This window comes from Ovis canadensis, chromosome 4, assembly GCF_042477335.2.
Source record: "Ovis canadensis isolate MfBH-ARS-UI-01 breed Bighorn chromosome 4, ARS-UI_OviCan_v2, whole genome shotgun sequence".
NCBI classification, from domain to species: Eukaryota; Metazoa; Chordata; class Mammalia; order Artiodactyla; family Bovidae; genus Ovis; species Ovis canadensis.
Genome location: NC_091248.1, coordinates 14,779,430 through 14,799,700, shown reverse-complemented (window position 1 = coordinate 14,799,700; position 20,271 = coordinate 14,779,430).

Genomic DNA, 20,271 nt, shown 5'->3' with positions numbered 1-20,271 from the left:
TCCCACCTCCCTCCCCATAACATCTTTCTGGGTCATCCCCATGCACCAGCCCCAAGCATGATGCATCCTGCGTCAGACATAGACTGGCGATTCAATTCACATGATAGTATACATGTTAGAATGGCATTCTCCCAAATCATCCCACCCTCTCCCTCTCCCTCTGAGTCCAAAAGTCCGTTATACACATCTGTGTCTCTTTCCCTGTCTTGCATACAGGGTCGTCATTGCCATCTTCCTAAATTCCATATATATGTGTTAGTATACTGTATTGGTGTTTTTCTTTCTGGCTTACTTCACTCTGTATAATCGGCTCCAGTTTCATCCATCTCATCAGAACTGATTCAAATGAATTCTTTTTAATGGCTGAGTAATACTCCATTGTGTATATGTACCACAGCTTTCTTATCCATTCATCTGCTGATGGACATGTAAATTATGTTTTCTAGGAGTTTGTCTACTTCATTTTAAATTTTTAAATTTAACTTTCCTAGTAGTATGTTCAAATAGTTCAAAACAAGGTACACATTCATAAAAAGTTATACATTTAGAAGTCTCATTCACAACTTTTTCAGTTTTCATTCTTTATTTCTTGCTTCAAAATATTTACTTTTGTTATTTTTTCATCCATACACACTTTAGTATGGAAAAAAAAATAAATGAAAAAAGCAGGCCCGAAAAGTAAGAACAATCCTTCATATCGTCTACTATCCAGTCTGTTTTGACTTCCCTGATTTTATCAAACACGTCCAATTGTAATTTGGTTTATTTAAATCTGAATCTACAAAGGCTGATCATTTGCATTTAGTTTGGCATGTGTTTTTCTTGCCTTTAGTATGTTCTTTTGGTGATGTTTTTTCAAGTTTTAGACTGTGTTTGTAAAGTTCTTCTTTTGTGGGTGTTTTTCCCTTTTTCTTTGGGTTCACTCATCCTTGTCTGGTGATTCTGTGCTTGCCTCCAACCCTGCTCCAGGGCACCCAGTTGAGAATCATGTTTTTTCTTAGCAGCTAAGAATCATGTCGTTATTGGGGATACCATTGACCCTACTTTTATTCATTTTAAAATTCTGTTCAGTGTTTCTTTTTGCAAACATAATATATACATATTTTTTTTTCTTATTTTGTTTCTTTCTTACAGAATAAAAACAAATGTGTGTGAACTTTGTACACTGTTCAGCTCTGTCAGCAGCAGTAGTCTGCAGGCAGGTGAAATGGAGAAGACAGGACATGGACCCTCAGTCCAGAAATGGGTCAAAGGTAGAAAGAGGCGTGTGGTTTGTCTTGGTCAGCAGCCTTGTGGAATCTAAGTGGTGATTTGGAGTAGGCAGTCTGCCACACATTGCTTAGAAGACATGGCTCATAAGACGTGAAGCAGGCCATCTCGGAATTCCTTTTCTTTACTGTTTGGGGGATTTTTGTAAGAATAGATATAATGAAGGAGATGTTAGAGGAGAGAGAAGTCAGTAGGTAAGGATAGCAGCTTCAAGGAATAACTGCTGCCCAAGGAGGGGAGGGCTGCCCAGGTCCCTGGCGGGCACTAATTTGTGTACATGACAGAAAGCCATGGGGAGTCAGAGAAGGATACAAATGAAAAGTGCAAGATCAAATCCCTAGGAAAAAAAAAAAAAAAAAACACCTCTGTGGCAGGTAGAATAATGCTCCTCTATTTCCCTCACCTGAAACACCTTTGTTTTTATATCTAGAATTTGTCAATATGTTAGCTTATTTGGCAAAGGGGAGTCATAGCTGCAAATGGAATTAAAATTGTTAATCAGCTGACTTCAAATTGGGTAGATTATCCTGGATTATCTGGTTGAGCTCACTCTAATCACAGGATCCTCAATAGTGGAAGAGGGAGGCAGAAGAGATTCAGAAGGAGATATGACCCCAGAAGAGCCAAAGGAATTCCCTGGTGGTCCAATGATTAGGATTCAGTAGTTTCACTGCTGTGGTCCCAGGTTCAATCCTGGGTCCAGGAACTTAGACTCTACAAATCAGGCAGTGAAGTCAGAATAAATAAATAAAAAAGATCCAATGTAAGGAGTCAACAAGCTACTGCTGGAAGGGACCATTTACCAAGGGTAGGTTATAGAAATTTAAAAAGGCAAGGAAACCAAATCTCACCTAGAACCCTAGAAAGAAACACAGCATAGCTTGATTTTTAACCTGATGGGAAGTGTTTTGGACTTCTAACCAACAGAATAGTGACAGAATAAATTTATGTTGTTTTAAACACTAAGTTTGTGGTAATGTTTTTACAGCAGCATTGGAAAGTAATGCAAAATCCCCTTATGTATAGAGACACCCTAAAGTAATCCTCTTTATATTTTGTATGAATTTTAATTTGCATTTCTGATTTATAAAAAATATATTAATCTAAAACTATATCCACATATGATTAAGAATTGGACAGCATGAAAAGTTAGATTTTGTACCGAATGCTGTTTTACAATCATCAGTGTGAATCAAAGCTGGACTCCCACATAATTTCTACTATTGAGGGAACCTGTTCATGAGAGGAACCCTCCTAGGACAGAGTTAATTCTAGAAAGTTTTAGAAAAGCTTACAAATAAAATCTTAGCAAGTGGTGAAGAAAGGCAATTTTGAGTATTGTATAGAATCTATCACAGTAATTCTCCCAACCTAGCTAGTCTAGCTTCTATCTGATCACACTTAGAAGGGTGATGTAATTTAAAATGCAAATTGCTATTTTAACTCTGTTCTATGCCAAACCTTAGTGTGCAAGCCAGTATCACGTGTTGCCCCTCAAGTTAAAGGTGAATTCTTCCCTGTCAGCACAGAGCACTTCATGATTTCATTTGCAAGTTCATTCAACATAATTGAAAGTTCCAGAAATATAGTAACAATCGACATTTTGGCAAATGTTGGCAGTTGTGGTATTCAGCACCTGGACAGAAGCAATAGAGCCTGTAGATGGCAGGACAGAGGTGTGTGATGAGGATGTGTCCTGGGCAGAGGTGCCTTGCAGTGGGAGAGGTACACAGGTAATAGCACCAAGATTAGGCATGGACACAGACAGGGTATGGTCTCAGAAGATTTCCATACACTGGGATACAGTGTCCTTGACTGACAATAGAGGGACATTGGCTCAGGAAAAAGAGTTACAAAGCCTCTTGCTTGACCAAGCAGCTGAGGAACACCCTGGAACTAGTAAGAAATCACTGGGTGACATTCTGATGCTTCTGGGTGATACTGAGGGGGAGGGGAGCAAACCCAAGGGAGTTTTAGGTACTGTGTCAGGTGGACACAGCAGTCAAATCATACAGTTCAATCCTATCAGAGTTCATACTTCCTTGACTCAAGCTCAGTGATGAAGCATGGGTCCCAAATAGCATTTCTGGATTTTCAGTGAACATTATTAAGTTTAACAGGTTGCATTGATCTATGACAAGCTATTAACTTAAGGACTTTGGTCTCAATCCATCATTTTCCACTGTCAAATCATGAAAGGGCTAATTTAAATATCTGAAGACTTTTCTGAGAACAAGAAGGGGCAGACCAGGTCAGTAATGTATACAGGAGGATGCCAATCAATTCCAGGAAAGATGATTTCCTCTCCTGCAGCTTTACCAATTGCTTTCTACAAATCTTAACAGTATACACAGTTTATCTTTATTAGCTATTTCTCCTGTTCTCACTTGGCAGAAAAAAAACTGTCAGATTAAATACCACCATGCAATTTCTCTGCATTAATAGTCTGTAGGTATTTTACCACCCCCCCCACCCCGGCATTCAGAACCTAAAGAACATTTTAGTCTTGCATATCAGGAATTTTACTCTGAACTTCTCACGGACATGTCACACCAATTTTTCTTTATTAGTACTGTAGGTTAAAAATAAATAAATTTAAAGACATGGATTTGGGGTTGTGTTAGTCTTTCCTCCACATTGCCAAATACTATACTTCTGAAGAAAATTTCATAAAAGAAAAAAGGCACTTGGTCAAATAGAAAGCCAAAGATCCAGGAAAACCAGAAGGCTCAGTTAGATTTTTTTTTTTTAATTGCATCTGTCTTGTCCAACTTTGCACACTTAAATTATCTGGTTTGGTTTAAAGTTTCTCATTACAAATAAATGTATTTTCTTTAATTTCACATTTGAAGTATGCAAATAAAAATGAAAAACACAATTGTTGCCATCCAAGGCAAAACATGTTTAACATTTTGCTATTTTTCTTTGAAATATGTTTCTACACTGTTTAAATAATTAGATCATCTATTTATATATTATGAATTTACACTATTTATAATTTTTAGTTAATCTTATAAAGCAGAATTTGTCCATGATGTTACACATTCTTTGTAAATATACTAGTGCAATAATATTCTTATGAACTAAAATTTAGTTTTCATTTGTCAAACTTCTGACATTTGTCCCCTTCCCAATATATATCTGCTAATAGCTTTGTAAAATAAACATTTCTGTCCATCAGCTCAGTTCAGTTAAGTTCAGTCTCTCAGTCATGTCTGACTCTTTGTGACCCCATGAACCGCAGAATGCAAGGTCTTGCTGTCCATCCCAAGCTCTCACCCAACTCATGTCCATTGAGTCATTGATGCCATACAACCATCTCATCCTCTGTCATCCCCTTCACTTCCTGCCCTCAATCTTTTCCAGTATCAGTTCAGTTCAGTCACTCACTCGTGTCCAACTCTTTACGACCCCATGAATTGCAGCATGCAAAGCCTCCAAGCCAGGCTTCAGCAATGCGTGAACCATGAACTTCCAGATGTTCAAGTTGGTTTTAGAAAAGGCAGAGGAACCAGAGATTAAATTGCCAACATCCGCGGGATCATCAAAAAAGCAAGAGAGTTCCAGAAAAACATCAATTTCTGCTTTATTGACTATGTCAAAGTCTTTTTGACTGTGTGGATCACAATAACCTGTGAAAAATTCTGAAAGACATGGGAATACCAGACTAACTGACCTGCCTCTTGAGAAACCTATATGCAGGTCAGGAAGCAACAGTTAGAACTGGACACGGAACAACAGACTGGTTCCAAATAAGAAAAGGAGTATGTCAAGGTTGTATATTGTCACCCTGCTTATTTAACTTATATGCAGAGTACATCATGAGAAACGCTGGGCTGGAAGAAGCACAAGCTGCAATCAAGATTGCCTGGAGAAATATCAACAACCTCAGATATGCAGATGACACCATCCTTATGGCAGAAAGTGAAGAGGAACTCAAAAGCCTCTTGATGAAAGTGAAAGTGAATGTGGAGAGTGAAAAAGTTGGATTAAAGCTCAATATTCAGAAAACGAAGATCATCACTTCATGGGAAATAGATGATGAAACAATGGAAACAGTGTCAGACTTTATTTTGGGGGGCTCCAAAATCACTGCAGATGGTGCTTGCAGCCATGAAATTAAACGACACTTCTTGGAAGAAAATTTATGTTCAAGCTAGATAGCATATTGAAAAACAGAGACATTATTTTGCCAACAAATGTCCATCTAGTCAGGCTATGGTTTTTCCAGAGGTATGGATGCGAGAGTTGAACTGTGAAGAGAGCTGAGTGCCTAATTGATGTTTTTGAACTGTGGCATTGGAGAAGACTCTTGAGAATCCCTTGGACTACAAGGAGATCCAACCAGTCCATTCTAGAAGAGATCAATCCTGAGTGTTCTTTGGAGGGAATGGTGCTGAAGCTGAAACTCCAGTACTTTGGCCACCTCATGTGAAGAGTTGACTCATTGGAAAAGACTCTGATGCTGGGAGGGATTGGGGGCAGGAGGAGAAGGGGAGAACAGAGGATGAGATGGCTGGATGGCATCACTGACTCAATCGACATGATTTTGAGTGAACTCCAGGAGTTTCTGATGGACAGGAAGGCCTGGCATGCTGCGATTCATGGGATTGCAGAGTCAGACACTACTGAGCGACTGAACTGAACTGAAGCCTCCCTGTCCATCACCATCTCCCGGAGTTCACTCAAATTCACGTCCATCGAGTCGGTGATGCCATCCAGCCACCTTGTCCTCTGTTGTCCCCTTCTCCTCCTGCCCCCAATCCCTCCCAGCATCATAATCTTTTCCAATGAGTCAACTCTTTGCATGAGGTGGCCAAAGTACTGGAGTTTCAGCTTTAGCATCATTCCTTCCAAAGAACACCCAGGACTGATCTCCTTTAAAATTGACTGGTTGGATCTTCTTACAGTCCAAGGGACTCTCAAGAGTCTTCTCCAACACCACAGTTCAAAAGCATCAATTCTACAGCTCTCAGCTTTCTTCACAGTCCAACTCTCACATCCATACATGACCACTGGAGAAACCATAGCTTTGACTAGATGGACCTTTGTTGGCAAAGTAATGTCTCTGTTTTTCAATATGCTATCAGATTGGTCATAACTTTTCTTCCAAGGAGTAAGCGTCTTTTAATTCTATGGCTGCAGTCACCATCTACATCATCAGAGTCTTTTAAAATAGGTCAGCTCTTCACAGTGTTGCAGTTTCAGCTTCAACATCAGTCCTTTCAATGAACAGCCAGGACTGATCTCCTTTAGGATGGAATGGTTGGATCCCTTTGTTCATTAAGCTTTATGTTATTTCATTTACTTTCTTAGAATACTTTGTAGGCTGTGGAATTAAGAAATAAAAGTTTAGAAGCATTTTTAAATCTCTTGCCAAAGCTTTTTCAAGCAAATTGAATTAAATTGCACTTTTACCTAGCGTGTTTATGATTTTTTTTTTAATCATCCCTTATTACGGCTCCATCATTTAAGGGAAAAAAAATACTTTTCAGTTTGATGGATTATCATAATTTGTTTATAACTTGATTGATAACCTGTTTCAAAAGCACAAACATTTCCATAAAGTAATTTACTAGTTAGCTTAGCCTGAGACAAGGATGAGGTGCTTACAATTGATGAGGAAGATGAAATCTCAGGGCAGTGGGAGTGAGAACTGAAGGATGAGAGGCAAAGGCTCTGCATTGACTGTCCTGTGAGCAGGAGAAAAGGAGGACAGGGCAGAGTATTCAGCAAATGGTTTTGTTCCAAACATATATATTTTCCATTGCAAGAAGAAAATGTACCTTGAAGTCCATGCAAGACTGAAGAGAGAGAGAGAGGATTTATTAGAAAAGCAGCTACCATGCCTATCAGTGCAGTTTCATCAAGTCTGGAGGCCAACATAAGGGGGGAGCAGAGGAGGCCACTATCCAGGAGTCTAAAAGTATGCTCCAATGTGTCAGTTAAATTTATGTCTTTGTGATTCATTTTATATCCCTTTCCCACCTCATCTGGAATATTGAGAAAGAGGAAACAGACTAATGAAAAATGTGCAAAATTCAGACCTACTTAAGAATTTTCCTTCATAAGCCTAAACACTAAAAGACAATAGGTAATATTACTCATAGTTGTGAGGTGAAAATAATGCAAACCTGAAAATAGCATAAACCTGAAACGTACTACCAAGTGGTATTATTATGCCAAAGTAACAGACAAATATTTTGAGGTATGAAAGAATAAAAAATAATTATCAGACTAAGGTTCTTCCTGAAAAATTTGATCAGTTACCCAAAAGAGAAGAGTATACAAATGTTAATTTAAAAAGAATTTTAAACATTTGCACTTTTTTCCGCTTATGTGGACCTGTATAGGCTCTTGTGTTAGGGGTCAGTTTCTGGAATAAGGTGAATACCAAATTTCTAAATCTACCAGAAGTCACTATCCAGTGATTCAATTTTTAAATGTTATTTTTTTAAATGAGTTATGAGGCACTCTCTCCTCCATTGTCCTAATTTTTAAACATTTAAGCTCAGTGTATATGTCCCATTTCTTAAATTATATAGATTTTTATTCCAAACACAATCATTTTGTGATAAACTCTGTATATTTAGGATGACTCTGATATTTCTACATTTGACTGATTTCAGTGCTCTTGGCTTTTCTTTTCTAGTCATAGCTTTGTCAGTCTTTCATTGGCATATTGATTAATTTTTATTATTCTGGAGAAAATTCTTCAGATCCTTGTTCATGAAGGGCACTATGTATTTGCTACTTGTTTAGTATTTGAAAATATCTTTGTGATTTTCTCCACCTACAAATGTTTCCTGGCTGCTACTGGCTAACACCTTCTCCTTCTAAACTGTGTGGCTTTCTTTGAGGGAGTTATGAATACAACCTATTTCCTGTTTATATACAATCTGATTTTTTTTTCTCTTTTTTTAGACCTAGAAGTAAATTTATTTATTTTCCTAAGTTTTTCTCTAATTTTTCCAATGTACTGTTTGATACTCATTGCTTCCATTGTAATTTTAAATTCATGAATCATGTTCTTTAACCTTGTGACTGTAACTGCCATACTCATCCATTCTTGTGTGTTTCTCACCAAATTTAGACAAGCTGAGTAATATGTACCCAAGACCATACAGCCAATGGTGAAAACTGAACTAGGATTTTGAAATGTCTGTTCAGCTAAAAAATTTGTGCTCTATGAATCTGGATATTGGTATCAATGTTAACTTATCTCAGACTGTGCTTTATTTATGACACTTTCCTCTTTTTTTAATCAAAAAAAAATTTGTCAAAATATGTTGGTTTAAGTGCTGTGCTAGTTTCTGATATACAGAAAAGCAATGCAGTTTTATTATATGTGTGCATTCTTGTTTATAGTCTTTTTCACTATAGTTTATTATAAGATATTGTAGTACCCTCTGCTATACAGTAGGACTTTACTGCTTATCCATTTTGTGTATAATACTTTGCATATGTCAACCTCAAACTCCTAATTTATCTCTCCCCTCCTTTCCCCTTTGGTAATCATAAGTCTTGCCAAAGCTATGATTTTTCTATTAGTCATGTATGGATGAACCATAAAGAAGGCTAAACACGAAAGAATTAATGCTTTTATATTGTAGTGCTAGAGAAGAATCTCGAGAGTCCTTTGGACAGCAAGGAGAGCCAACCAGTCAATCCTAAAAAAGATCAACCCTGAAAATTTATTGGAAGGACTGATGCTGAAGCTGAAACTCCAATATTTTGGCCACCTGATGCAAAGAGGCAACTCATTGGAAAAGATCCTGATGCTGGGAAAGATGGAAGGCAAAAGGAGAAAAAGGCAGCAGAGGATGAGATGGTTAGATAGCATCACTGACTCAATAGAGATGAATTTGAACAAACTCTGGGAAACTATGAAGGACAAGAAGGCTGATGTGCTACAGTCCATGGGGTCACAGAATTAAATACAACTTAGCAACTGAACAGCAGAATCATGACTGTTTTATATGTTTGTAAGTCTATTTCTGTTTTTTAAATAAGTTCTTTTATAACATTTTTAAGATTCCACATATACAGGATATCATATATTCATCTTTCTCATGACATCTTTCTTTTGATGAAAGATTATGATGGTTCGTTTTATGTGCTAAATTGACTGGGCCACAGAGTGCTCAGATATTTGGTTAAACATTATTCAGGGATGTCCAGGAGGATGTTTCTAGATGAAGTTAATGTCTGAATCTGCAGACTAAGGAACACAGGCAGCCCTCCCCAAAGTGGGCAGGATTCAACAAATCAGATGAAGGCCTGATTAGGACAAAAATGCTGAGTAAGTGAGCATTCTTTTTTTTCTGTCTTCCTGTCTTCAAACTGAGGTAGGAACTGGAATTGGACTGGGACTCACACCACAAGATCCCCTGGGTCTCCAGCTTGCCAGCTGCAGACCTTGCAGTATGGATGTCAGGCTCCATGATTATGTAAGCTAATTCATACGTATAGAAATCAGTCTGTTTCCACTAATTCTGTTTCTCTGGAGAGCTCAGAAAAATAAAGGGTAATCCGGGATCAACAGATGTATTTGAAGGAGCTTATAAAGCTCCTAAAATTTTCTGCAAACTTTTTTCTGTGAGAGTGTTGGCATATGTATATTTTTCTGGGTGGAATCCATCATTTTCGCAAGATTCTAAAAGGATTCTCTCATTCAATAAAAGCTGAGGAACAGGGTGATTTTTTTTTTCTTTTAAAATTTTATCAAGGACATGAAACATATGTTTTCTACATTTTACCTTTTCATTTTAGTAACTTGAGGTTACCAAAGATGAAGGTATTCCAGAGAAATGGTGGTGTCCTATTTTGATTTTGTTATGCTCCATATTTTTCCCCTTTAATCTATTCTCAAAAACATAGTTTTATACTTATCTAGTTTTCTCTTATAGAAATAGGAATTTAAAGTGTTCTGAGAACATCATGTTAATTAGATCTATCCAGATTCTCATAGTGTTCTTATTGTTTCTTCTTCATCTGGTAGGAGAAGTATAAGTTACCATCTCCTTTCAGATGCCTGAAGGGGCTGGGGGGGGGGGTGCTTTTTTCCACAGATCTTCCTTGTGTGGCAACCTGGGTGTGGTATACATAAAGGTACTACACTCCTGTACTTCACTGTACTATTTATACCAGATGCTTTTTTCAGAATTGAAACTGTCAACCACTCTAGGGGGCACACAGAGGCCCCTCTATCAGCCCTCAGCTTCTGAGCAGGGCCTGTAGGCTTCTTTCCTACTTTCCTTTTCTCTCCATCTCATCCTCACACCTATTAAATAATTCTCTTAGAAGGAGTTTGTTTTTCAGTTCTGGATGCCTTCAGTTTGACTCCATTGGCCATAAGAGAGCAGAAATTCTTTCACCTTCCTGAAATAAGATGACACCTAGTTCTAATTCACAAAGATGCTAAAGCTTTTCCCCATATTAACAAATCTTGTCAGTCATTGTGATGAGCACTAGGGAGGAGACAGAGTAATCCGGACCTTACCACACATTCCATCTTTAAACTGGTTTCCTTCCCATTGTTATCAAACCATGGAACACAGAGAATAGAAATTGAATTTATTCAATAGGATTCCACCTACAAGGGAGAGAAAGAAAGTACTCCACTGTGAAGTACTACTAGACAACTCTTATTTTGGTTCATATTTCTTCCCTAGAACTTGACCTCTAAGCAAAAAGACATCATAAAGCTAGTTTTCCTCACCTTTGTTCAAGAATAGTAGCTATCTGATTCGAGTCTGTTCAAACAATGGAATCTTGATTGTCTTTTATGTTATCTTTGGTACAGGTTGAAGGCTTTATCTTTATCTGTGTCATGGTTCGATCAACAAAACAGCTCTAGCTAACACATAGTGACAGGTAAATTATTTAAAAACAAATGAACAAAAAGTTCTTTTTCAATAGTGATTACCTTTCTTAATAGTAATTCCTAAACCTGTCCATTTTAATGATTCATGAAGTCATTCCCTAATAGTATATAAAACATGTACTTTCAAGATTTTCAGGTTTTACTGTGGTCATAAAAAAAAAAAAGTATCTTATTTCCTCTCATGCTGTGAAGAAATAACAGTTCAAGTTTATGATCTCCAGAAAATAAAAACAGAAAACCCTATACAGTAGAAATTGATTCTTTTGTCAGTTCAACAATAGCAATAGCCCTGAATTAGAATAGGTAGTATATTCTAGTATAGTACAACAAAATTATTTGAGAGGATTCATTCAGGAAGTGGAAAAAACATAGAAAAGATTTTCTCATCCTCACATTTGTTTTACACATGATTTTATAATATATCTTTATATTATTGTCTTATGCAAAATATGAACATAAATGTATATTGGACAAACAGATATTGAGTAATATCACTCACAATTATTGCATAAAATCATAGAAGGGTCAGAGGAGGCAAAAATCTAAATATTTGATTAAATAAGGTCTTAGTGTCTTAAAAAACTAAAAATTATTGACCTAACTAATCCTTATTCTGAGTTAATTACATGTCAGTTACTCTTCTATACTCTGTAGATTTAAGACCAATAAGATTCTCAGCTATGTGGGTCATAGCAAACTGTGGAAAGCTCTTGAGGAGATGGGAATACCATACCATCTTACCTGTCTCCTGAGAAACCTGTATGCAGGTTAAGAAGCAACAATTAGAACCCCGTATGGAACAACTGACTGGTACAGGATTGACTTGGTGACTAAACAACAAGATTCTTGATGGGGTTCCCAAGTGACACTGGTGATAAACAATCTACCTGCTAATGCAGGAGACATAAGAAACTTGGGTTTGATCCTTGTGTCAGGAAGATTACCTGGAGTAAGAAATGGCACCCTGCTCCAGTATTCTTGCTTGAAAAATTCCATGGGCAGAGGAGCCTGGCGGGCTATAGTCCATGGGACTGCAAAGAGCCAGATATGACTGAGCAACTGAGTACACCCACACAAGGTTCTTGGCTTGGATGCAGGGAAATAAAGGGAAGAAGAGACAGACATGTGGATAAATAATTATAATAGAATAAAATAAGTAAAATAATAGAAGTATGCAAATTCTATATTCAGTTCAGTTCAGTCGCTCAGTCATGTCCGACTCTGTGACCCCATGAATTGCAGCACTCCAGGCCTCCCTGTCAATCACCAACTCCTGGAGTTCACTCAGACTCACGTCCATTGAGTCAGTGATGCCATCCAGCCATCTCATCCTCTGTTCTCCCCTTCTCCTCCTGCCCCCAATCCCTCCCAGCATCAGAGTCTTTTCCAATGAGTCAACTCTTCGCATGAGGTGGCCAAAGTACTGGAGTTTCAGCTTTAGCATCAGTCCTTCCAAAGAAATCCCAAGGTTGATCTCCTTCAGAATGGACTGGTTGGATCTCCTTGCAGTCCCAGGGATTCTTAAGAATCTTCTCCAACACCAGAGTTCAAAAGCATCAGTTCTTTTTGGTGCTCAGCTTTTTTCACAGTCCAACTCTCAAATCCATATATGACCACTGGAAAAACCATAGCCTTGACTAGATGGAACTTCGTTGGCAAAGTAATGTCTCTGCTTTTGAATATGCTATCTAGGTTGGTCATAACTTTTCTTCCAAGGAGTAAGCGTCTTTTTATTTCATGGCTGCAATCACCATCTGCAGTGATTTTGGAGCCCACAAAAATAAAATCTGACACTGTTTCCACTGTTTCCCCATCTATTTGCCATGAAGTGATGAGACCAGATGCCATGATCTTCGTTTTCTGAATGTTGAGCTTTAAGCCAACTTTTCACTCTCCTCTTTCACTTTCATCAAGAGGCTTTTGAGTTCCTCTTCACTTTCTGCCATAAGGGTGGTGTCATCTGCATATATGAGGTTATCGATATTTCTCCAGGCAATCTTGATTCCAGCTTGTGCTTCTTCCAGCCCAGCGTTTCTCATGATCTACTCTGCGTGTAAGTTAAATGAGACCAAGATAATCAAGACCAAGATAATCACTATGGTGTGATCACTCACCTAGAGCCAGACATCCTGGAATGTGAAGTCAAGTGGGCCTTAGAAAGCATCACTACTAACAAAGCTAGTGGAGGTGATTGAATTCCAGTTGAGCTATTTCAAATCCTGAAAGATGATGCTGTGAAAGTGCTGCACTCAATATGCAAGCAAATTTGGAAATTCTATACTGATACCATACAAAAACGAATAGCTAGCTTGTTGATTCTCCTAGAGAAAATACATGTAAGGGATGGTGAGGCTGAAGAACATAAATCAGTTGAAGTAATCAGCTGATTTGACTGGAAGACAACATTTCAAAGATTTTGAGAGGTATAGAGTTCTTTGAGTATTACTTTGATGGGAAAGGGTTGTAATGAGAGATAATATTTAAAGGGAGATAGGCAAGAATTATATCATCAGAAGTCATGAGTTAAACATGAGTTATAAACATGAGAATTATGTCAGAAGGAGTCTAAGTGATAGGAGCCATCAATGGACTTTAAGCAAAGTATTGATCTGGCCATATATGTATTTTATTGTAGCATGGAGATTAAATTAAATGTCAAGGGAGTGAAACAGAAGGCAGAAGAACTGGTTATTAGGGCATTTTGTGTGCATCCCTGCTAAGTTAATTTGATGTAGGCTGCCAGGCATTGCTATATCCTAAATATGAAAAGAAGATTCTGTAGTAAGATATTAATTATGTGATTAAATGACAAAATATAATTCAGCAATGAGAAAGTATTATAAGCACAAGAAAGTAAGATTTCTAGAAGCCTGAGTTAAGAAATTGTTAAAAGTCTTATCGTTCACAGAAACCAGACCTATAGAAAGAAACTCTTGTTATTCAGAGAAATGGAAATGTAATTTCATTAATTTGGAAATTACATTACACAATCTGTAACACAGCCAGGTACAGATGCATGCTGCTTTGTTTTATTTATAAATCTGAATGATGTGTTTATTTTCTGGAAACTTATACTTTAAGAAAAATAATTTATATTGAAAGCATCTATTTATGAATCACAGTAAATGCTTTTATAACTTTTTCCTGTGCAAATATATAACAATACTTCATAAATAAAAAGCACTAATTCAATTTTAATTGCATTATTTCAACTCAGCAAACATCTATTATGAGCTTCTGTGTCATAAAGAATATGCTAGGGCAGTAGAAATGCAGAGATAATTAAGAAATAATCCTTGTCTCCAAAGAGTATGTTGCATAGAGGGAGAAAAACAAATAAAATAAAATGACCAAAGAGTCACTGCATTAAGAGCTGTAGAAAAGTGCTAAACAATCACAAAGGGACAGTCTCAGGGCAGGTCATAGGTGACTAGTGTTCCCTCTGGTCATATAGGAGGGAGGAAGCAATTTTCTGAGCTATTCAAGACTCTGAGTCTCTAAATCAGGAAGTAAGTAGAGGACAAATCATCAAACCTCTTGATCTTGATTCTCGTGTTGCCTTTATTGTGAGGAAGCCTGAGTGTGCCAAGAGAAGTGAACTATGAGCAGGTTTGTTTAAGATGTATGTACATCTGGGAGATTTTTTCCCCCACATTCTGACATCAAACTCCCCATTAGTCTGATGTAGTACTGAGTTTGCATCTATATTCTTGCTTTCACAGATATCTTAGTGGAATATTTGTAAAGGTTGTTTAAAATACTATTTTTTACACTGAATACATAAAGTTTCCCCAGTATCATTGATGTATAGTTGACAAATAAAATTGTTGACAAAATATCTAAGTGCATATCACAGTAATTTGATATACATATACATTGTGAAAAGATTTCCACCATCTAGTTAAAATATCCAACACTTTTATCTTTGCATATGTATGTGAATATTTAAGTTCTACACTGTCAGCAAATTTCAGTGATATAATATATTATTATTAGCTATAGTTACCATGTTTTCTATTAGATCCTCAGACATAATTCACTCTAAATCTAAAAGTTTGTACCCCCCTTTTTAAATTAAATTATTTTATTTATTGTCTATAAGAAATCTCTAAACATAAAGCCATATTGTTTTTTATGGAGAAAAAAATATTTAAAATAAGATCTTAAAGTATCAGGCTTCTATTTAACTTGTAATTTTTGTTTTAATTATTTTCATCTCCTTACATTTCAAGTTAGTACATTAGTACTAATGTACTCCTGGGAAAAAGTGAATTTACTCATTCAAGTGTAAGCTATAACTAGAATGGCACAAATTTAAATCTAATTCTAGAAGCTTAATAAATGTTAATATTTTGTATACTTTGTCCCTGTATAATGTTTGGCCTAGTATTTTTTTCTTTATTTAATATAAATTTATTTATTTTAATTGGAGGTTAATTACTTTACAATATTGTATTGGTTTTGCCATACATCAACATGAATCCGCCACAGGTATACACATGTTCTCCATCCTGATCCCCTCTCCTTCCTCCCTCCCTGTACCATCCCCAAGCATCAGTGGTACCAGTGCACCAGCCCCAAGCATCCAGTATCATGCATCCAACCTGGACTGGCGATTCGTTTCATATATGATATTATACATGTTTCAATGTCATTCTCCCAAATCATCCTACCCTCACCCTCTCCCACAGAGTCGAAAAGACTGTTCCATACATCTGTTTCTTTTGCTGTCTCGCATACAGGGTTATCATTACCATCTTTCTTCATTCCATATATATGTGTTAGTATACTGTACTGGTGTTTTTCTTTCTGGCTTACTTCATTCTGTATAATAGGCTCCAGTTTCATCCACCTCATTAAAACTGATTCAAATGTATTCTTTTTAACGGCTGAGTAATACTCCATTGTGTATATGTACCACAGCTTTCTTATCCATTCATCTGCTGATGGACATCTAGGTTACTTCCATGTCCTGGCTATTATAAACAGTACTGCAATTATCAGTTTGTACCCTTTTATGGATCTCTTCTTGTTCCCAGTCCCTGGCAACCAACTTTCTATTCTCAGTTTCTATGAGTTTCACTTTTGCAACATTCCACATATAAAAAATACCATGCATTATTTATATTTTTCTCCCTGAATTATTTCACTTAGCATAACATCCTTAAGATCAATCCATGCAGTCTCAACTGGCAGTATTTCTTTCTCACAGCTATATAATATTCCATTCACATTCTCTTTATCCATTCTTTAATTGAACAGCATTCTGTTTCTGTATCTTAGCTAATGTGAATGATGCTGCAATGAGAATCAGAGTCCACATATCCTTTTAATATCCTGTTGTCTTTCTCTATGGATATACCCCAAAGTGAAATTTCATGGCAGTTTATTTTTAGTTTTTCAGGAACTGCTGTACTGTTATCCATTTTGACTGTATCAAGTTCAGTTCAGTTCAGTTCAGTTCATTCTCTCAGTCATGTCTGACTCTTTGTGACACCACAGACTGCAGCACGCCAGGCCTGCCTATCTATCACCAACTCCCGGGACTTATTCAAATTCATGTCCATTGAGTTGGTGATGTCATCCAACTATCTCATCCTCTGTCATCACCTTCTCTTCCTGCCTTCAATCTTTCCCAGTATCACAGTCTTTTCATATGAGTCAGTTCTTCACATCAGGTGGTCAAAGTATTGGAGTTTCAGGTACAACATAAGTCCTTCCAGTGAATATTCAGGTCTAATTTCCTTTAGAATGGACTGGTTGGATACCCTTGCCGTCCAAGGGACTCTCAAGAGTCTTCTCCAACACCACCGTTCAAAAGCATCAGTGCTCAGCTTTCTTTATAGTCCCACTCTCACATCCATACATGACTGCTGGAAGAACCATAGCCTTGACTAGATGGACTTTTGTTGGCAAAGTAATGTCTGCTTTTAATATGCTGTCTAGCTTGGTCATCAATTTTCTTCCAAGGAGCAAGCATCTTTTAATTGCATGGCTGCAGTCACCATCTGCAGTGATTTTGTAGCCCCAAAAGATAAAGTCTGTCATTATTTACACTGTTTCCCCATCTATTTGCCATGAAGTGATCAGACCAGATGCCATGGTTTTAGTTTTCTGAATGCTGAGTTTGAAGCCAAATTTTTTGCTCTCTTCTTTCACTTTCATCAAGAGGCTGTTAAGTTCTTCTTCCCTTTCTTCCATAAGGTAGTGTCATCTGTATATCTGAGGTTATTGATATTTCTCCCGGCAATCTTGATTCCACCTTGTACTTCATCCAGTCCAACATTTCTCATGATGTACTCTGCATATAAGTTAAATAAACAGGGTGACAATATACAACGTTGATTTACTCCTTTCCCTATTTGGAACCAGTCTGTTGTTTCATGTACCAATTTACATTCTCACTAGTGAAGTGAAGTCACTCAGTTGTGTCCGACTCTGTGACCCCATGGACACCAGGCTCCCCCATCCATGGAATTTTTATGCAAGGGTACTGGAGTGGGTTGCCATTTCCTTCTCCAGGGAACATTCCTGACTCAGGGATCGAACCCAGGTCTCCCACTTTGTAGACAGACGCTTTACCATCTGAACCACCAGGGAAGTCCACATTCTCAATAATAGTGCACAAAATTTCCCTTTCCTCCACATGATTGCCAATGCATCTCACTTATATTTTTGATAATAGCCATTCTAAGAGGTGAGATATCAACCTGGTTTTGAGTTCCATTTTCCTGATAATTAGTGATGTTTATGATCTTTACATGAACCTACTGGCCATTTGTATGTCTTCTTCTAAAAAATAACTACTCAATTTTTTTAATACATTTTCTAATCAGATTGTTTGGTTCTTTGCTCATGCCTTCTGTAAGTTTTTGATGTATTTTGGATATTAACTTTACATCAGAAATGACTTGCAAATATTTTCTTACATTCTTTAGGTTGCCTTTTTATTATGGTGACATTTCCTTTGCTGAGCAAAAGTTTTTCAGTTTGATGTGGTCCCAATTATTTATTTTTTGCTTTTACTGCCTTTGTTTTTATTGCCAAATCCAACAATTTATTACCAGCACTAACATCAAGGAAGCTTACCTTGTTTTCTTCCAGGGTTTTTATAGCATCAGGTTTTATATTAACTTTTAATCTTTTTTTAGTTGAATTTATTAATAATCTACCTTCATTCTTTTACATGTGTTTATCCAGTTTTCCCAACACCATTTATTGAAGAGACTATTATTTCCCCATTGTATGTTCTTGGTTCCTTTGTCAAACTAATTTACTGTATATGGGAGGGTTAATTATTGGATCTTGATTTTGTTTCGCTGATTTTTTGTTTGTTTTCATGCCATTGCTGCTCTATTTGCATATTATGCTTATCTTTTCTTTAAAAAATCAGCTTTTAGTTTTAATGATCTTTTCTATTATCTTTGTAATGTCTATCAAGTTTATATCCATTTTTATCCTTGTTATGTCCTTTTTCTCCTTGCTTTGGGATAGTTTGTTCTTCTATTTATAGTTGTTTGAGGTGTGAAGTTAGGTTGTTTATTTGAGCTCCTTTTTTTCTTAATATAGGTGTTTATCACTAAGAACATTACTCATAGCTGCTTTTGCTGCATCGCAAAAGTTTTAGAATGGAGTGTTTATTTTTATTTGTCCCAAGACATTTTTTACTCCCTTTTAATTTTTCTTTACCTATTTGTTGTTCAAAAGCATATTTTAATTTTTTAATTGAAGAATAATTTCTTTACATAATTTTACTGCTTTCTGTCAAACCTCAATATGAATCAGCCATATCCATTCCCTTTTGAACCTCCCTCCCATTTCTCTCCCCATTCCACCCCTCTAGGTGATACGGAGCACCTGTTTGAATTTCTTGAGCCATACAGCAAATTTCCATTGGCTATCTATTTCACATACGATAATGTAAGTTTCCATGTTACTCTTTCCATGCTTTTCACCATCTCCTCATCTCTCCCCATGTCCATAAGTCTGTTCTCCATGTCTGTTTCTCCCTTGCTACTCTATAAATAAAATCTTCAGTACTGTTTTTCTAGATTCCGTGTATATGCATTAGAGTACGGCATTTGCTTTCTCTTTCTGACTCACTTCACTCTGTATTAAAAGTTCTAGACTCATCCACTTCAGTAGAACTGACTCAAATGTGTTCCTTTTTATGGCTGAGTAATATTCCATTATGTATATATACCACAAATTTTTATCCGTTCATCTCTTGTAGGCATCTATGTTGCTTCCATGTTCTATCTATTGTAAACAGTGCTTCAATGAAAAATGGGATACATGTGTATCTTTCAATTTTGGTTTCCACAAGGTATATTCCTAGGAGTGGATTGCCAAGTCATACAGTGGTTTTATTCCTGGGTTTGTTTTTATTTTTTTTTTTTAAGTAATCTCCATACCATCTTCCATAGTGTCTGTGTCAATTTACATTCCCACCAACAGTGCAAGAGTGTTCCCTTTTCTCCACACCCTCCCCAGCATTTTGATGAGGGCCATTCTAACCAGTGTGAGGTAATATCTCATTGCAGTTTTGATTTGAATTTCTCTTTTTCCAGTAGTCATGTATGGATGTGAGAGTTGGACTGTGAAGAAGGCTGAGCACTGAAGAACTGATGCTTTTGGAGAAGACTCTTGAGAGTTCCTTGGACTGCAAGGAGATCCAACCAGTCTATTCTAAAGGAGATCAGCCCTGGGTGTTCTTGGAAGGAATGATGCTAAAGCTGAAACTCCAGTACTTTGGCCACCTCATATGAAGAGTTGACTCATGGGAAAAAACTTTGATGTTGGGATGGATTGGGGGCAGGAGAAGGGGACGATAGAGGATGAGATGGCTGGATGGCATCACTGACTTGATGGACGTGAATCTGAGTGAACTCTCGGAGTTGATGATGGACAGGGAGGCCTGGAGTGCTGCAATTCTTGGGGTCACAGAGTCAGACATGACTGAGCGACTGACCTGAACTGAACTGAATAATGACCAATGTTGAGCATCTTTTCATATGTTTGTTAGCCATGTCTTCTTTGGAGAAATGTCTGTTTAGGTTTTTCTTTTTCCCACTTTTTGAATGGTTGTTTGTTTTTCTGGGATTAAGTTGTATGAG